This window comes from Hordeum vulgare, chromosome 2H (assembly GCF_904849725.1).
Source record: "Hordeum vulgare subsp. vulgare chromosome 2H, MorexV3_pseudomolecules_assembly, whole genome shotgun sequence".
Taxonomy (NCBI): domain Eukaryota; kingdom Viridiplantae; phylum Streptophyta; class Magnoliopsida; order Poales; family Poaceae; genus Hordeum; species Hordeum vulgare.
The window spans coordinates 515,319,001-515,339,352 of NC_058519.1; the positions used below are offsets into that span (position 1 = coordinate 515,319,001).

The 20,352-nt window shown below is 42.6% G+C and overlaps 1 pseudogene; it reads left to right on the plus strand.

The window, feature by feature from the left end:
- Nucleotides 1–11,989: 11,989 nt before the first annotated feature.
- On the plus strand, nucleotides 11,990–15,403 carry LOC123428575 (annotated as a pseudogene).
- Nucleotides 15,404–20,352: the final 4,949 nt, after the last annotated feature.

A 20,352-nucleotide genomic window follows, 5' to 3' on the forward strand; every position in this document is an offset into this window, starting at 1 on the left:
AATAGTCGTGGAGAGCACGCCAACGATAGGCAAAGATGACAGGTAACAAGAATTTTTTTCCGTCTATAGAAAAGTTTTACTAATCTGAAATATTGTTGTTGTTATTATTAGTATTATTATTATTATTATTATGACTGTGAAAATCAGAGCTAAGACATTCAAGAGATTCACGTTATGTGTATACCTCAAAACAATGTTTCTGTTTTGCCATATTTCAACGCAACTATCCTTGTAATTTGATCATGCTGTTGTTAAAATACATTCGTCGCCTCTCATTTTGTATATTGAACACTCGCCGCCTCTCATAAATTTAAATGTTAAAATACATAATTCCTAAAATTTAATGGGCCCTTTTTTGGAACCAAGAGGATATTTGCCATCGATCGACGCTGGGCTGACCATGGAACCTTCGGTCTATCGATGAAGGTGTACGGTTATATGAACGAATATGTGATGGATGCTTAATCGGAGCTGCTGCTGACAGAACAATTTCATGTTAGACACATCTTACACAAGCACATAATGTACATAGAAGCTTGAGTGAGTTCTAATTTAATGCATCTACCTTTTTTAATAATAATAAAATATTGTACCAAATCAGATTAAGCAAGCATCTAACTTTTTATAGGACAAATTCCAGGTCAAATATGTAAGCATTGAACTTCTAAAGCAATACATTGTAGAATCAACAATTGGATACACGATGTCAAGCGTCTGCAACTTTGTGAGTTGATCTTGCTAACTTTGCTTTACTATGCTGCAATTTGTTCATCCAGTTTTCTAACAATATTTCCCCTCACAAATATTACTACTCACTGTTTTAGGTGTTAATTCCTATGAGACAACTGATGACCCGCAAGTATAGGGGATCTATCGTAGTCCTTTCGATAAGTAAGAGTGTCGAACCCAACGAGGAGCAGAAGGATCTGACAAGTAGTTTTCAGCATGGAAATATGTGCAAGCACCGAAATTTTCGGTAACAAGTAGTTGTGTGGTGAGATGATTTGTAGCAAGAAACAAGTAACAAAAGTAGCAACGGTGCAGCAAAGTGGCCCAATCCCTTTTGTAGCAAGGGACAAGCCTGGACAAAGTCTTATAGGAGGAAAAACACTCCCGAGGACACGGGAATTTCTGTCATGCTAGTTTTCATCATGTTCACATGATTTGTGTTCGTTACCTTGATAGTTTGATATGTGGGTGGACCGGCGCTTGGGTATTCCCTTTACTTGGACAAGCATCCCACTTATGATTAACCCATCTCGCAAGCATTCGCAACTACGAAAGAAGAATTAAGACAAAGTCTAACCATAGCATTAAACTAGTGCATCCAAATCAACCCCTTACGAAGCAACGCATAAACTAGGGTTTAAGCTTCTGTCACTCTAGCAACCGATCATCTACTTACTACTTCCCAATGCCTTCCTCTAGGCCGAAATAATGGTGAAGTGTTATGTAGTCGACGTTCACATAACACCACTAGAGGAAAAACAACATACAACACATCAAAATATCGAACGAATACCAAATTCACATGACTACTATTAGCATGACTTATCCCATGTCCTCAGGAACAAAAGTAACTACTCACAAAGCATAATCATATTCATGACCAGAAAGGTAATGAGTAGCATCAAGGATCTGAACATAAACTCTTCCACCAAATAATCCAACTAGCATCAACTACAAAGAGTAATTAACACTACTAGCAACCTTACAAGTACCAATCGGAGTCGCGAGACGGAGATTGGTTACAAGTGATGAACTAGGGTTTGGAGATGAGATGGTGTTGATGAAGATGTTGATGGTGATGAGTCCCCTCCGATGAGAGGAGTGTTGGTGATGACGATGGCAATGATTTCCCCCTCCGGGAGGGAAGTTTCCCCGGCAGGATCGTTCTGCCGAAACTCTAGATTGGTTCTGCTCAAGTTCCGCCTCGTGGCGGCGCCGAATCCTCGAAAAAGCCTCCTCTTGATTTTTTCCGGACGAAACCCTTCATATAGCAGAAGAGGGGGGGCCAGTGGGCCAGCTGGGTACCCACAAGCCCCCTAGGCGCGGCCAGGGGGTGGCCGCGCCTAGGAAGCTTGTCGCCACCTGCTGGCGCTCCTCTGGCACTTCTTCGGCCCATTTTTTTTTATAATTCCCGAAAAGAATCCACGTTCATTTTTACGGCATTTGGAGTTGCGCAGAATAGGCATCTCAAACTTGCTCCAATTTCAGGCAAGAATTCTAGTTGCCGGCATTCTCCCTCTTCATGTAAACCTTGTAAAATAAGAGAGAAAAGGCATAAGTATTGTACCGTGAAGTGAAATAACTGCCCATAAAGCGATAAATATCAACATAAAAGCATGATCCAAAATGGACGTATCAACTCCCCCAAGGTTAGACTTCGCTTGTCCTCAAGCGGAAACTGAGATTAATAAATATGCCCACATGTTTAGAGAGAGAGGTGTCGACAAAACAAGATACGAACATGCATGCATCATGATCATGATCATAAAATCAATACCAACATATAATCTCTCATTCTAAAGTGACAATTCCTGCACAAAGTAAAGTATGGATCAAGAACCTTACCGAGAAGTAACAACCGATAGCCTGTAGTCATTGAAGCAATTGCAATTTATCACAACATCAGAAAGAGTCAAGTAAGAGCTTGTAAAGCAAATCCACATACTCAATCATCTTTTCATTCTCTACAGTTTCTACAACTCACGTGGTACTCATGAGATCAAAGTTTCAGCTGAACACAGAGAAAGATAGGGGCTTATAGTTTTGCCTCCCAATTGCTTACCTCAAGGGTAATGTCAACAATAACAATTCATGAATGCTTACCTCCAAGTTGACAAATGAATATAGATCTTTCCCTAGCATATGACGCTAGCCAAGATAAAGGCGAGATAAGGAATTGGTGACGATCACCATGACTCTTTCAAGGGCAAAAAGTAAAGGTACAAGATAAGCCCTTCACAGAGGGAAGCAGAGGTTTTCATGTGCTTTTGAGGTTTGGATGCCTGTCCTCTTAGTGAGAAGGAACGTCACTTTAGATTGCCTCCTATGATAAAGAACTTTATTATGCAGTTTGTCGCTTTTATGTCTTCCTCATCACAGGTTCGTATAAAGCTTATTTTCCACACACTAATAGATCATACATATTAGGGAGCAATTTTTATTGCTTGCACCGATGACAACTTACTTGAGGTATCTTATTCAATCCATAGGTAGGTATGGTGGGCTCTCATGGCAAAACTGGGTTGAAGGTTTATGGATGCACAAGTAGTATCTCTACTTGGTGCGGGAGTTTTGGCTAATATGAGGTGGATGCAATCGTCACATGCTAAGGGATCTCTAATCATATAACATTGTTCGGAACCAAGCAAACACAATTCATTATGTTTTCTTCCTTGTCCAACATCTACTTCTAAGCATGCAATAGTTTAGTGAGTGTTCACAATCATAGATGGTGTCAAAGATGATATATTTATATGGGAACGTCTCCTTCTTTATCACTTCCTATTAATTGCAACAATGACCAAGGTCTACGTTTGTCTACCCTCAACAAGTTTCAATCAATTTTTTTTTATTTGAAGCCGTCACTTCCCATAAGATCATTACATGATCTTTCATGCTTTTGTTCTTTTCTCACTCTTTTGATCATGGCAAGAGGCAAAGCCCTCAACTAAGGCACTCTTTATTATATGGCTCACGAGCTCGAATACATTGGGGGTGACACAAACCAAAACTCAAGACTAAAAACACTAAGACTTTTACACTACTAGAAAAAGAAAACTGAAAAGGAACACACTAAAACAAAGGTAAAGGCAAAAGATGTGATGGTGATACGATACTGGGGCAACTCCCCCAAGCTTGGCACAAGCCAAGGGGATTGCCCATACCCATGCTCAGTTGTCTTCCTTTGGAGGTGATGGTGGTGGAGTTGTTGCAACATGGGTTTGATCCTCCGTCTTCCAAGGCATAGGTGCTCCATCATGGAAAGATGAATGAGTCTCCCGCATCCTCAAATCTGCAGCCAACCGTATTGATTTAGATCTATACTGGTACTCACAATTTTGGTTCTGCGGGTCATAGATCTGGGCCTAGAGTTGATCAATCCTGTCATAGAGCCTGGAGAGGTGCTTCCCAATGTCATTGGCATCGATCCTGTGCTTGCTGGTGAACTCCGTGATCATCATGTGGTTGGTGTTGAGTCCATGCTCCACCATCCCTTGGCACTTGAAGACCTGTTGCACCATTGCTTCGAGCCTCGTCTCCATGCTTCCGGTCTTCTCGGGCCCCTCAACATCACGGATGTGCAACATCCCCTCACGCATCTCGATAGATTGAGGGTGTTGTAGCACTCCCGTGAGGTAGGGATTGATTACCTTCTCAAAGATCTTGTCCTTCGGAGCTTTTGGGGACGTCATAGCAATCTAGATCTGCAACAGAAACAGGCTCTAAACGAAAACAGAGGAAATCTGCATGATACGAGGGTCAGACCTTTCGGGAGAATATATAATGATTTTTTCCAGACCATAAGGAGTACTCCGCACGAAAACAGAGTCCGGGAGGCACCTGAGGTGGCCACAAGCTCCCCAAGCGCGGCCAGGGGGTGGGCCCGCGCCTCGCAGGCTTGTTGCCTCCTTGCGCACTTTCCGGACTACTTCCAATTTTTCTATTTTTTCAAATATTCCAAAACGGAGAAAAATTCCTACTCGGAAAGTTTTGGAGTCTGTGTTCTTACCGAATCACATACCTCTTCGTTTTCGGAGTCTGAAACAGGCTGATAAATATCCGTTAGGTATTCTTCCGGAGTTATGGTATTGATAATAGTCTTTTCAACATTTATGGGAGTACCTGAAGTATAATGCTTGATTCTCTGCCCATTTACAACTCTCGGACAATTACCTTCCATGTTGTTGATCTTGATAGCACCGGAACGATATACTTCCTCGACAATATAGGGACCTTCGCATTTAGAGAGAAACTTGCCTGCAAAAAATCTTAAACGAGAATTATATAGCAATACATAATCACCTACATTCAACTCACGCTTTTTTATCCTCTTATCATGCCACCTCTTATCCTTCTCTTTGAACAACATGGCATTTTCATATGCCTGAGTTATCCACTCATCAAGCAAGCTAATATCAAATAACCGCTTCTCACCAGCAAGTTTGAAATCAAAGTTGAGCTCGTTGATTGCCCAATAAGCTTTATGCTCTAGGTCAAGAGGTAAATGATATGCTTTACCGTACACCATTTTGTACGGAGACATGCCCATGGGATTCTTATAGGCAGTTCTATAAGCCCACAGTGCATCATCGAGCTTCTTAGACCAATTCTTTCTAGACCCGTTGACAGTCTTTTGCATAATTAGTTTAATCTCTCTATTGCTTAGCTCTACTTGACCACTGGACTAAGGGTGATAGGGAGACACAATTCTATGGTTGACATTGTACTTAGCAAGCGTTTTCCAGAAAGCACCATGAATGAAATGTGAACCACCATCGGTCACTAGATATCTAGGGACTCCAAATCTAGGGAAAATAACTTCTTTAAGCATCTGATAGAGGTGTTGTGATCAACACTACTAGTGGGGATAGCTTCTACCGACTTAGTGACGTAATCAACAACAACTAAGATGTGAGTATACCCGTTGGATTTTGGAAAAAGTCCCATATAATCAAAGCCCCAAACATCAAATGGTTCAATGAAAAGTGAATAGTTCATATGCATTTTCTGATGTTTACCGATATTACCTTCTCTTTGACATTCGTCACAAGACAAGACAAACTTACGGGCATCCTTAAAGAGAGTGGGCCAATAGAAACCTGATTGCAATACCTTGTGTACAGTTCTATCTCCCGCATGGTGTCCTCCGTACGCCTCGGAGTGACACTTCTGTAGGATCTGTCCCTATTCATGTCCAGGTACACAACGTCTAGTAACACCATCTACTCCTTCCTTATAAAGGTGAGGATAATCCCAAAAGTAATGTCTCAAGTCAAAGAAGAATTTCTTCTTCTTCTGGTATGTGAAACTAGGTGGTATATATTTGGCAACGATATAGTTTGCATAATCAGCATACCATGGTGCACTACGTGAAGCATTGATGACATTCAGTTGTTCATCGGGACAGCTCTCATCAATAGGTTGTGGGTCATCAAGAACGTTCTCTAACCTAGACAAGTTATCTGCTACGGGGTTATCAGCACCCTTCCCGTCGACAACGTGCAAATCAAATTCTTGTAGCAAGAGAACCCATCTGATAAGTCTAGGTTTAGTGTCCTTCTTCTCCATGAGGTACTTAATAGCAGTGTGATCAGTGTGAATAATGACTTTGGAATCAACTATGTAAGACCTGATCTATTCACATACAAACACGACTGCTAAAAACTCCTTTTCCCTAGTAGCATAGTTTCTTTGGGCACTGTCTAGAGTTTTACTAGCATAGTTTATTTGATGCTAGTTGATGTAAAGACATTCAACTTCTTATCAACTCTTTGCCCGAGGACAGCACCAACAACATAATCACTAGCATCACACATGATTTCAAAAGGTAAGTTCCAATCAGGTGGTTGAACAATTGGTGCGGTTATCAAAGCCCTCTTAAGTATTTCGAAGGCTTCCTCACAATCATCGTCAAAGACAAAAGGAATATCCTTTTGCAAGAGATTGGTAAGAGGCCTAGAAATCTTAGAGAAGTCTGCGAGGTATGGCATCTTCTAGATTGCATCAGCCTTAGCCTTATCGACTTCAATACCTCTTTCAAAAAATTTATGTCCTAAGACGATGCCTTCATTAACCATAAAGTGGAACTTCTCCCAATTCAAGACAAGATTGGTGTCTTTACATCTCTGCAAGACTCGATCAAGGTTGCTGAGGCAATCATCAAAGGAAGACCCGTAAACGGAGAAGTCATCCATGAAAACCTCAACAATCTTTTCACAAAAGTCATAGAATATAGCCATAATACCTCTTTGAAAGGTGGCAGGTGAATTACATAAGCCAAAAGGCATACGTCTATAAGAAAAGGTACCGAAAGGGCAGGTGAAAGTGGTTTTCTCCTAATCAGATTGTGCAACTGGTATTTGGGAGAAACCAGAATAACCGTATAGAAAGCATAAATGTGTGTGTTTATATAGTCTTTCTAGCATTTGGTAATGATCTTTCCTAGTGGATTTATTCAATTTCCTAAAATCGATCACCATCCTATAGCCAGTGATAATCCTCCGTGGGATCAATTCATCCTTATCATTAGGGACAACGGTAATGCCTCCCTTCTTAGGGACACAATGCACCGGACTCACCCAATCACTATGAGCAACAGGATAGATAATACCTGCTTCCAGGAGCTTTAGTATTTCTTTTCTTACTACTTATTTCATCTTAGGATTTAATCTCCTTTGATGATCAGCAACTGGTTTGAAATCAGGATCAGTTTTAATCTTGTGCTGGCATAGAGTGGGACTAATGCCCTTAAGATCATCAAGAGTATATCCAATAGCAGCACGGTGCTTCCTCAGAGTTTTTAATAACTTCTTTTCTTCATGCTCTAAGAGCCTAGCACTAATAATAAGAGGATATATCTCTTTTTCATCAAGATAAGCATACTTAAGAGTATCAGGCAACTGTTTAAGCTCGAACACAGGATCACCCTTTGGTGGGCGTGGATCCCCAAGCAGTTCAACATGCAAGTTATTCTTAAGGATAGGATATTGTTCTACGACAACTCTATCTATGTCATCCCTTTCATCCATATGCATATCATTTTCATGCTCAAGCAAGTATTGCTCTAAGGGATCAGTAGGAGGCACAACAACAGAAGCTAAGGCAATAGTTTCATCCTTATTAGGCAACTCTTTATCATGAGGTTGTCTACCAAACTTGGAGAAATTGATCTCATGTGACACACCTTCAAAGCCAACAGTGATAGTTTGCTTCTCACAGTCAATATGAGCATTGATGGTATTGAGAAAAGGTATGCCAAATATGATGGGACAAAACCTATCTTGTGTGGTAGAAAGAACGAGGAAATCAGCAGGATACTTTTTTTTACCACATAAGACTTCAACATCCCTAACAATTCCCACATGGCAGATAGTATCTCTATTGGCAAGCTGAATAGTGACATCAATAGGCTCTATCTCAAGAGGTGCAATCTCGTCTTTGATTTCATCATACAAGGATTGAGGTATTGCACTAACATTAGCACCAACGTCACATAAACCATGATAACAATGATCTCCTATCTTAAGAGAAACAACAGGCGTGCCAACAACAGGCCTATGTTTTTCTCTAGCATGAGGTTTAGCAATTCTAGCAGCATCTTCACAGTAGTGAATATTATGTCCCTCAACATCGTCGGACAGAAGATCTTTGATAATAGCAATGCTAGGTTCAACTCTAATTTTCTCAAGGGGTGTAGGTGTTCTAGTATAGCCTCTAAGTATCACAGTTGAAGCTTTAGAATGATCCTTTATCCTAACAGGGAAAGGTGGTTTCTCAATGTAAGCACTCGGAACAATAGGATCATTATAGGCAATGACTTGCTCTTCAACTGGATTGGGTTTAACTACATTGACTTATAAAGGAGGATGATATTTAAACCACTTCTCTTTGTGGAGATCAATATGAGGAGCAAATGATTCACACAATGAAGCTACTATCTCAGAGTCAAGTCCATACTTAGCGCTAAAGTCACAAAAAGTATTTGTTTCAACAAAGGATTTAACGCAATCGAACTTGAAATTCATACCTGACTCCTTACCTTCATCAAGCTCCCAATCTTCAGAGTTGCATTTAATTCTCTCCAATAAATTCCATTTGAAGTCAATATCTCTCTTCATAAAAGAATCAGTACAAGAAGTGTCAAGCATGGCACGATCATCATGAGAAAGCCGAGCATAGAAGTTCTGAATGATAATTTCTCTCGAGAGCTCATGGTTGGGGCATGAATATAACATTGATTTAAGCCTACCCCAAGCTTGAGCGATGCTTTCTCTGTCACGAGGCCAAAAATTATAAATATAATTCCGATCACGATGTACTAGATGCATAGGATATAACTTTTGATGAAATTCCAATTTCAACTGATTGTAGTCCCATGATCGATTATCATCACATAGCCTATACCATGTCAACGCCTTATCCTTCAAAGATAAAGGAAAGACCTTCTTCTTGACCTCATCCTCGGGCAAACCTGCAAGCTTAAATAAACCACAAACTTCATCTACATAGATTAGATGCAAGTCTGGATGTGATGTTCCATCTCCTGTGAAAGGATTAGCCAGCAGTTTCTCAAGCATACCCGAAGGAAATTCAAAGCAAATATTTTCAGTAGGTGCAGCTGATTGAGGAGCAACTCTTTGTGCTTCCGTTCTAGGTGAAGATACCCCGAACAAGCCCCTTAAAGGATTAGTTTCCATAGTGACAAGCGACAATAAATTTCAGCACACTATATGAATGTTTCCTTACCAATTTCCAGTTACCAAAGGCCCTTCACTCCCCGGCAACAGAGCCAGAAAAGAGTCTTGATGACCTACAAGTATAGGGGGTCTATCGTAGTCCTTTCGATAACTAAGAGTGTCGAACCCATAGAGGAGCAGAAGGATCTGACAAGTGGTTTTCAGCAAGGAGATATCTGCAAGCACTGAAATTGTCGGTAACAAGTAGTTGTGTGGTGAGATGATTCGTAGCAAGCAACAAGTAACAAAAGTAGCAACGGTGCAGCAAAGTGGCCCAATCCCTTTTGTAGCAAGGGACAAGCCTGGACAAAGTCTTATAGGAGGAAAAACGCTCCCGAGGACACACAGGAATTTCTGTCATGCTAGTTTTCATCATGTTCACATGATTCACGTTCGTTACTTTGATAGTTTGATATGTGGGTGCACCGGCGCTTGGGTACTGCCCATACTTGGACAAGCATCCCACTTATTGTTAACCCCTCTTGCAAGCATCCGCAACTACGAAAGAAGAATTAAGACAAAGTCTAACCATAGCATTAAACTAGTGGATCCAAATCAGCCCCTTACGAAGCAACGCATAAACTAGGGTTTAAGCTTCTGTCACTCTAGCAACCCATCATCTACTTACTACTTCCCAATGCCTTCCTCTAGGCCCAAATAATGGTGAAGTGTTATGTAGTCGACGTTCAAATAACACCACTAGAGGAAAAACAACATACAACACATCAAAATATCGAACGAGTACCAAATTCACATGACTACTATTAGCATGACTTATCCCATGTCCTCAGGAACAAAAGTAACTACTCACGAAGCATAATCATATTCATGACCAGAGAGGTAATGAGTAGCATCAAGGATCTGAACATAAATTCTTCCACCAAATAATCCAACTAGCATCAACGACAAAGAGTAATTAACACTACTAGCAACCTTACAAGTACCAATCGGAGTCGCGAGACGGGGATTGGTTACAAGTGATGAACTAGGGTTTGGAGATGACATGGTGCAGATGAAGATGTTGATGGTGATGAGTCCCCTCCGATGAGAGGAGTGTTGGTGATGACGATGGCGACGATTTCCCCCTCCGGGAGGGAAGTTTCCCCGGCAGGATCGTACTGCCGGTGCTCTAGATTGGTTCTGCTCAAGTTCCGCCTCGTGGCGGAGGCGAATCCTCGAAAAAGTCTCCTCTTGATTTTTTTCGGGACGAAACCCTTCATATAGCAGAAGAGGGGGGCTAGTGGGCCAGCTGGGTGCCCACAAGCCCCCTAGGCGCGACCAGGGGGTGGCCGCGCCTAGCAGGCTTGTGGCCACCTGCTGGCGCCCCTGTGGCACTTCTACGGCCCACTATTTTTTATAAATCCCGAAAAAAATCCTCGTTGATTTTTACGGCGTTCGGGGTTGCACAGAATAGGTATCTCAAACTTGCTCCAATTTCAGGCCAGAATTCCAGCTGCCGGCATTCTCCCTCTTCATGTAAACCTTGCAAAATAAGAGAGAAAAGGCATAAGTATTGTACCGTGAAGTGAAATAACTGCCCAAAAAGCAATAAATAGCAACATGAAAGCATGATGCAAAATGGATGTATCAACAACACCGCTTTATCTATTTGATAGTGGTTAATTTCGAGAAGAATTGTTTCGAAATACTGTGTCCTTATATCGATTGCGATGGTATAAAGGAACATTCAGACATTGTAATTGAAAACTTGAAGAGAACATACCAATCAGCTTACAATGCTCATCCTCACAGAATATACGATTTCAGTGTACAACCGTGAGTCTATTATTACTGTCGCGTCTGACATGTCGCTTGTAGAGGCACGACCGTGATTCTAGTGGAGGGGCACTCCACGTGAAACGGTACACGAGTAGGGCGACCGATCATTAGAGGCACGTTTATATGTGCAGAAAACGCACGTCCGTGACCCTTGTTCAAATTTTTTTTCTGTCGCTCCGTCTGTTTAAAAACAATAACGTAACATAAATGTCAGAGGTGCATCGCCATCAGTACGAAAGAATCATAGTTTCACATGCACGGCCATGCATTTAGATGTTAATTATCAGAGGCACAGTCGTCAGGCCACGAGACGAACCGTTTTACATGTGCACGACTGTGCCTCAAAACAGAGTGCAAATGGCCCCAGGACAATTGTGTCAAATGTAGTGACACGAAGACAAGCACGGCGCTCATTATCTGCCTTGCAAAATTTTGGAGCCGGCACATTCAATGATGATGATGTCATTAGGGACATGCTGGTAACACAAATGATGTGCCTATGTGTTCGGCCCTCATCTTGGTTCACATTAACAAAGCACACGTTCATCACGTCGTTTCTACACGACCAGAAACTCTTTAAAGCATCGAGAGAAAACGACAGAAACTGGATTGATTTTAGTATAAGTTGTGATAGCTTAATGCAGACAAATTGCGCAACCACTAGAAAAAATCTATTGGTCTTTTATGTCGCTTCTATACTACCATAAAATAGAACTTACAACTGCACAAGAAAAAAATAAGTCTTGATGTCTCTCCAGGTCCGGCAGAAGGCAAGGCTAGAGCCATGGAAACTCAGGGAGATCTTCACTCCTACGGGTAAAACGAGGCAGGAAATTATGTTCGACACGATTGACATAAGAAACATTGCATGTCAGGACAGGGCTGGACAAAGGAACACAGATATCGAGGACACGATGAAGCTCTTTGCGGAAATGCACAGGAAGAGGGCAGGGTTTCACCATGTGGAAGAGACCGATGGAAACAACGTGGTGCGAAGCTTGTTTTGGACAGACTCCTTGTGCAAGATGAATTATGGCGTGTACGGAGATTTCGTGTCTTTTGACACGACATTTTCTACGAATATATATTGTTTACCGTCTGCACCAATCATAGGGGTTGACAACCATGGGTCATCCGTTCTGTTTGGAATAGGCCTCTTAAAGGATGAGACGATAGGGTCATTCAGATGGCTCCTAAGTACATTTGTTGAGGCAATGGGAGGAAAGGAACCAAAGTTCATAATAACAGACCAGGACAAGGCGATGAAGGCGGCGATAGAGCAAGCACTTTCGAGTACCAGGAACAGGTTCTGCTTGTGGCACATACGGAAGAACATGAAGGAGAACAACGCGACAGCGTTTGCGCAACATCCAGGGATGTCTGATGAGTTACATCTAATAATCAAAAACTCACTAAATGCAGATGAATTTGAAGGCTCGTGGAAAAGAGCGATTTCAAAATACAATGCAGAGGGAAACATGCATCTGAATGCGTTGTGGGAACTTCGTACATTCTGGGTGCCAGCCTACTTCAAGGACTACTTTTTACCCATTCTCATTGATGACCACACGTAGTGAGAGCACAAACTCAATGTGGAAAAATTATGTGAACCACAGGGATACCATAACGATGTTTGTTGGTGCGTGCAGTATCATCCAGAAAAATTGCCTTGCCACGCTTGACAAGAAAAGGCACCGGACAGAAGAGAAGTTACCATCACGAGAGATAGGTTTTCCACTTGAAACAGAAGCAAGTGAAATATACACTAATGAAATTTTCAGGAAATTTCAGCTAGAGCTGCGGAACCGCACATACTATAAGTGTCACGACCTGGCAAAAGGTAGGCAATGCCTTTTAAAAAGGATCTCATCGCAAGATAAAGACAGGAAACCGTACCCAGGTGAGGAGTTTGATAGGTCTGATTTCAGGGTAGATGTGGATGAGCAAAAGGAAATATACATGTGCAACTGCAAGAAGATGACCAGGGATGGTATTCAATGCTGCCATGTACTGAAGGTTATGGACCAGACATGCATGGTTGAACACCTTCCAAAATCCTTTATCATCCCCAGATGGACTAGGAATTGGTCAGATAGCTTGATACTACTGGCTACAAGTCAAGGTGACAGCATGAGCGCACAAGAAGATCAAACTATGAGATTCGGTCTCGTGTATGCAGAGTTGTCCTATATATGTTCACATGCTTGCAGGAAGGACAAATTATACAATGTGCTACTTGAGTGTATGCAAGAAATGAAAATAGAAGTCATGAGTGCACTTGCTGATGAAACAGACACGGGCAAAAATCCATGTGACGCAAGTCTGAAAAACCCTCCCATGAGTGGCTCAAAAGGAACGAAAAAAGGGGACCAAATCAAAGGTGGCTCTGAGAAGAAAATAAAAAGAAGCAAACCCATTTGCAGCTGTTGCAATTCAAAGGGCCATACGAAAACACATTGTCCTAGTAACCCGGAAGTGATTGAAAAAATGAGTATTCAAGAGGAGAAGAAGAAAGCACGGGAGGAGAAGAAGGTAAGATCAATGACACGAACAACAACATCGAGAATATCAAACGGGGAAGGAGAATGCACTCCTATCCCGAGACCAGGACGGTTAACACCATCTTCAACGCCGACAACACCAACGACCACACTGACAACAGAGCATCGAAAGCAAAGTCCTCTAACCACACTAGAATCTAGTATCACTCAAGGGAGGCACACAAAATGTCAGCAACCAAACTTGGTTGAAGCAACAACATGTGCGCATCCTACAATGACAAGAGAAAGAACGGAATGTAGGCTGTTTTCTACCGGCGGACAATATGAGTGAAGAATTGAAAGGTAATACGAGGTTCTGAACAAAAATAATATAATGTACGCTATTTTGCACCGTAGAATATTCCTTCCTAGTACTTCAAGAAATGTACCCATGACGAATTATTCTAATTTTTGTTTTTTCCGTATATTGTTTTTAATAGGAGAACGGCGATGCGCAGATTTGGGGAAAGAAGAATGGATCTCGTCAAAAAACAGTTGCATCTGTTGTAGCAAAGTCTCCTTTTAAGTTTTCTTCTGTGTGTAGGACAGAAAGAGACAGCAAGACTTATTATTTCTTGTGTAGTTGTAAGTTCTGTTTTATGGTAGTATAGAAGCGACATACAAGACCAATAGATTTTTCCTAGTGGTTGCGCTATTTGTCTACATTGAGCCATCACAACTTATACTAAAATCAATCCAGTTTCTGTCGTTTTCTCTCGATGCTTCATAGAGTTTCTGGTCGTGTAGAAACGACGTGATGAACGTGTGCTTTGTTAATGTGGACCAAGATGAGGGCCGAACACATAGGCACGACATTTGTGTTACCAGCATGTCCCTAATGACATCATCATCATTGAATGTGTCGGCTCCAAAATTTTGCAAGGCAGATAATGAGCACCATGCTTGTCTTCGTGTCACTACGTTCGACACAATTGTCCCGGGGCCATTTGCACTCTGTTTTGAGGCACAACCGTGCACATGTAAAACGGTTCCTCTCGTGGCCTGACGACTGTGCCTCTTATAATTAACATCTAAATGCATGGCCATGCATGTGAAACTATGATTCTTTTGTACTGATGGTGCTGCACCTCTGACATTTATGTTCCGTTATTGTTTTTGAACAGACGGAGCGACATAAAAAAATTGAACAAGGGTCACGGACGTGCGTTTTCTGCACATATAAACGTGCCTCTAATGATCGGTCGCCCTACTCGTGTACTGTTTCACGTGGAGTGCCCCTCCACTAGAATCACGGTCGTGCCTCTACAAGCGACATGTCGACAAGCATATCTAACTCTGAAAGACCGTGAGTCTATTATTACTGTACCTGTACATCAATACATGTTGCTCATCCTGCAATTCATAATACACATGTTTTATTCCTCATGTAATCACTGGTAGATTACTCTCATTTATCAGGGAAGACAGTGGTATATACATAATTCACTTGATGCCACTCATCGATACGAGGTCATCCTTTTTTATCAACAAAGTAAGTTTGATTTCTGTCAAATCACAAGATGTTTCAATATATAATGTTAAACCAAACAACATGTACCATTGAGTCCTAGAATAATTTTTCTTATATCAATTACTTCTCTGCTTTGCAGATCTATGTGAAGCGGTTGCGAGAACAACTAACTTACAAAATGATGACAACTGGCTTCAACAAGGGCAAAATATTCGAACAAATGCAAAATGTATTCAGACAGCACAACATACAACGCAGAAGACCGAACTTTTGAAGTCCACTATTCTAACACCTAGATGTCAGAACAAGAAGGATTCACCTATTTTGCGTGGTGCTCTTCCGAGAACAATGATTCAATATACATTTATATTTATACCACACATATGTCGTGTGAAAACTATGTTTGCCATATTTACTATTCAACTGTAGTTTTAGAATAAGGTGGTGAAATTTTGGCAAAGAAAAACAAGACCGTGAATATTTCCTATGTGATGACGACGCCTCATAACATAGAACCGTGCTTCTCTAGGTCCACTAGTTTTTGTACACCTATGCTTCTTCTGCATCAGCTTCTCAAAAAGTGCCATTATGAACACTTTAATTCCTGACCGATAAAAAAACAAAAACAAAAACACTTATACTCCTGTGTCTGGGTGGTGCGTGACCGACATGCACGAGGGATGTTCAAAAGCACACATATATATCAGGAAGGTCTACATATACATGACACTTAGAAAGTGGTGCCTATAAGAGACGAACAGCTGTCACGGACAAACAAATCACAGTAGTAAGTAGGAACGTACAGGGTGCAAAAAACAAAGCACTAATTCATCTATGGAAAATGCACATATACCTAAGAAAATAATACCCCTATAGGCACGGTTGTGCAACCCCTATAGCCACGGGATTTATACTTTTACGAGCTCGGGTGTGCATCCCCTATAGCCACGGTATTGAAGCCTCTACGGGCACGGGTGTGCTGCCCCCTATATAGCACAGGTGTGATGCGTATACAGGCACGGGTGTGCATGCCGTATAGCCATGGTATTAAAGCCTCTAAGGGCACGGATGTGCAGCACCCTATGATCACGGGATTGCAGCAACTACAAGCACAGCTACAGGGGGAAAGCCACCATATGTACGGCAATGAAGCCTCTAGAGAGACGGCAGTGAAGCAAAAGCCTCAGAGCCACTATATTGAAGCCCCTATAGACATGTGAGTGAAGCCACCACAGACACGGATGTGATGCGTATATAGACACGGGTGTGCAGCCCCTATAGCCACGGTACGGAAGCCTCTACGGGCATGGCTGTGCAGCCCGTGTAGCCATGGTATTGAAGCCTCTACGGGCCCAGGTGAGCACACCTATAGCCACGGTATTGAAGCCTCTACGGCACAGATGGGCACCCCACATAATCACGGAATTGAAGCCACCATAGGCACGACTACGAGAGGAAAGCCACCATATCCATGTGAGTGAAGTCTCCAGAGACACGGCAGTGAAGCACAAGCCCTCACAGACACGGGATTTAAGCTTCTACAAGCTCGGGTGTGCAGCCCCTATAGCCACGGTATTGAAGCCTCTACGGGCACGCTTATGCAACCCCTATAGCCACAGTATTGAAGCCTCTACGGGCACGGATGTACATCCCCATATCATCACGGAACTGAAGCCACCACAGGCACATATGTGATGCATATACAGACACGGGTGTCCAGCCCGTATAGCCACGGTATTAAAGCCTCTACAAACATGGGTGTGCAGCCCCTATAGCCACGGTAGGGAAGCCTCTACGGTCACGGCTGTGCAACCCCTATAGCCACGGTATTGAAGCCTCTACTGGCACGGGTGAGCACCCCTATAGCCACAGTATTGAGGCCGCTACGGGCACGGGTGTGCACCCCACATAATCACGGAATTGAAGCAACCACAGGCACGGCTACGAGAGGAAAGCCACCATATCCATGTGAGTGAAGTCTCCAAAGACACGGCAGTGAAGCACAAGCCCTCATAGACACGGAATTTAAGCTTCTACGAGCTCGGGTGTGCAGCCCCTATAGCCATGGTATTGAAGCCTCTACGGGCACGGTTATGCAACCCCTATAGCCATGATATTGCAGCCTCTACGGGCACGGATGCGCAGCCCCATATCATTACAGGAGTGAAGCCACCACATGCACGGATGTGATTCGTATACAGACACGGGTGTGCAGCCATATAGCAACGGTATTAAAGCCTCTACAGACACGACTGTCCAGCCCCTATAGCCACGGTACGGAAGCCTCTACGGGCATGGCTGTGCAGCCCCTATAGCCACGGTATTGAAGCCTCTACGGGCACGGGTAAGCACCCATATAGCCACGGTATTGAAGCCTCTACGGGCACGGGTGTGCACCCCACACAATCACGAAATTGAAGCCACCACATGCATGGCAACGAGAGGAAAGCCACAATATCCATGTGAGTGAAGTCTCTAGAGACACGGCGGTGAAGCACAAGCCCTCACAGACACGGGATCTAAGCTTCTACGAGCTCAGGTGTGCAGCCCCTATAGCCACGGTATTGAAGCCTCTACGGGCATGGTTATACAGCCCCTATAGCCACGGTATTGCAGCCTCTACGGGCACGGATGTGCAGCCCCATATCATCACGGGAGTGAAGCCACCACAGGCACTGATGTGATGCGTATACAAACACGGGTGTGCAGCCCTTATAGCGACGATATTAAAGCCTATACAGACACGGCTGTGCAGCCCCTATAGCCATGGTATTGAAGCCTCTACGGGTACGGGTGAGCACCCCTATAGCCACGGTATTGAAGCCTCTACGGGCACGGCTGTGCACCCCATATAATCACGTAATTGAAGCCACTACATGCATGGGAGTGATGCATATACAAGCACGGGTGTGCAGCCCAATATAGCCACGGTACTGAAGCCTCTACGAGCACGGTTGTGCAGCCCCATAGACACATGGAATTTAAGCCACCTATGGGCACGGCTATGCAGCCCCTATAGAGCCATGCTATTAAAGCCTCTACGGCCACAGGTGTGGAGGCCCCCTAGAGACACCGCAGTGAAGCATAAGCGTCACAACCACTATATTGAAGAGCCTACAAGCACGGGAGTGAAGCCACCACACGCACTGGTTTATAGTAGGAACATCCACTCCGATTTATTTATCAGAGGCACGCCTGATAGTGAGACAAGAAAACAAGGTATGTGATGTAAAACTAAAGCACGATTTTATATAATGAAGGTGCACGCATGTGCAATGTGAGAGGCGCACGAATCACTAAGAGACAAGAAGCACAATCCACCTATACAACATATCTGAATATATATAATTCTGAATAACAATATTTTGTACCAAATATTTTATTAAAAACATCTGCATAGAAATACACGCTACATAAATGTTTTACTTCGCACTCTATAAGTAGTATCACTGCGGCAAAAGGTTGAAAATAACAGCAAGCTCGTAATCACGCTCTTTGAAGGTTATGAGCACCAAATTGTTTACTTCAATAGACGATGCCCGAAGAAAATTACTGAAACCTTCCTTCTTGAAAACAATTGTACCACCCAAGCCAATAAAGTAGGAACAAGGAATGCTCACATATACATCATCATCTTCAGAATCCAAACCAATTTCAAGATTTAAGGAACAGTCCTAGGAATTGACAAAAAGATCCTTCAAACTACTCACAACCAAGCTCGGAATAACCTGGAAAAAACCATCAAGTTATATGATGTTCAGCTTGCAAATTTTTAAAAATAAACTCCAAATCTCAAAATACATAAATAAAAAATAAATAAACAGTAACCATAAACAAGCTCAACATATGTTGACCATTGACATTCATGGAGGTAATCGAGTGAACAAAAGGAGTACATAATATGTAGTTGTCATCAAAGAGCTGTCGCGACATGATATACATTTGATGATAATTCAGAGTGACACCACGACTATAAAAACAACTGTCAACAACTTCCCTCCGAGTTTCACTCAGATCCTCAAGAGCTACAAAAAAATAATTTCACAAACTGAGCAAAAGAGCAAAACGTATAATCTGAAACAAAACTAAAAATCAGTCCAACAAATAACTTACCAACAGAGGGTAAAGGGAACGACATAACACCATCCCGATGAAAATCGACACCAATCATAGTTCCATAGTGCTCAAGCCTAATAGTCATCATGTCACGATGACGGAGACCATAATCATTCACAAGTTCCTCCCACGAAGAACCATGGAATTTACTGCTCATCCGACCATGTCTAAACAGAATATGGTATAAGTTACCCTCACTGTTGTGAAGAGCAAGATCAATATTTGTGTCACCCCTGCGAATAACTAAAGCTCTGCACTCCTCAATGTACCGAGCAAGATGTGATCTAACGCTGCATGGAACATACTACAACAAGAATGGAAGCAAACATCATAATCGTATAAACAAAGGCATTGGAAAACATTCCAACCAAAACAACATCAACAAAATGCCACAATCAGATAAACAAGATATATAATCTTACAACACGCCTTGAACATCGACGATCCAGCACAACACTGAATACAGACGCACCAGAATCAAAGGAAGAACAAGGGCCACCTGGAGCTAGGCAAAAGGGGCAAGCCTTTTACGTGCAAAATAACGGTGATCAATAAGAACTAATTCCACATAAGAATTGAAAGATGACATTTGATTGTGTTGGAAGCCCCCACCTGTAATTTCCCCTGAAATCTCAATTTCCCAGAAATATAATGGGAAAAACAAAAACAAGAAAACAGGAAACAACAGGGCGATTTACTAGGGACAACCACAACGACGCGACGACGACGCGACCACGACGGAAGGTCGACGACACCTGGACGGACGACGACACGACAAGAACAGCGGGACGCATGACGGCACACGACCACAGCGGGACGGACGCCGACAGGACGACCAAAGCGGAACGGACGGCGGTAATGAACGATGGCTGCGAGACGGGGCAAAGCAAATCTAAACAAATAGATCGGAGGATTACTAGAAAACCTAAATTTTACACGGGCTTAATTGCATAAATGGGAAAATTGGAAAACTGAAAATGGA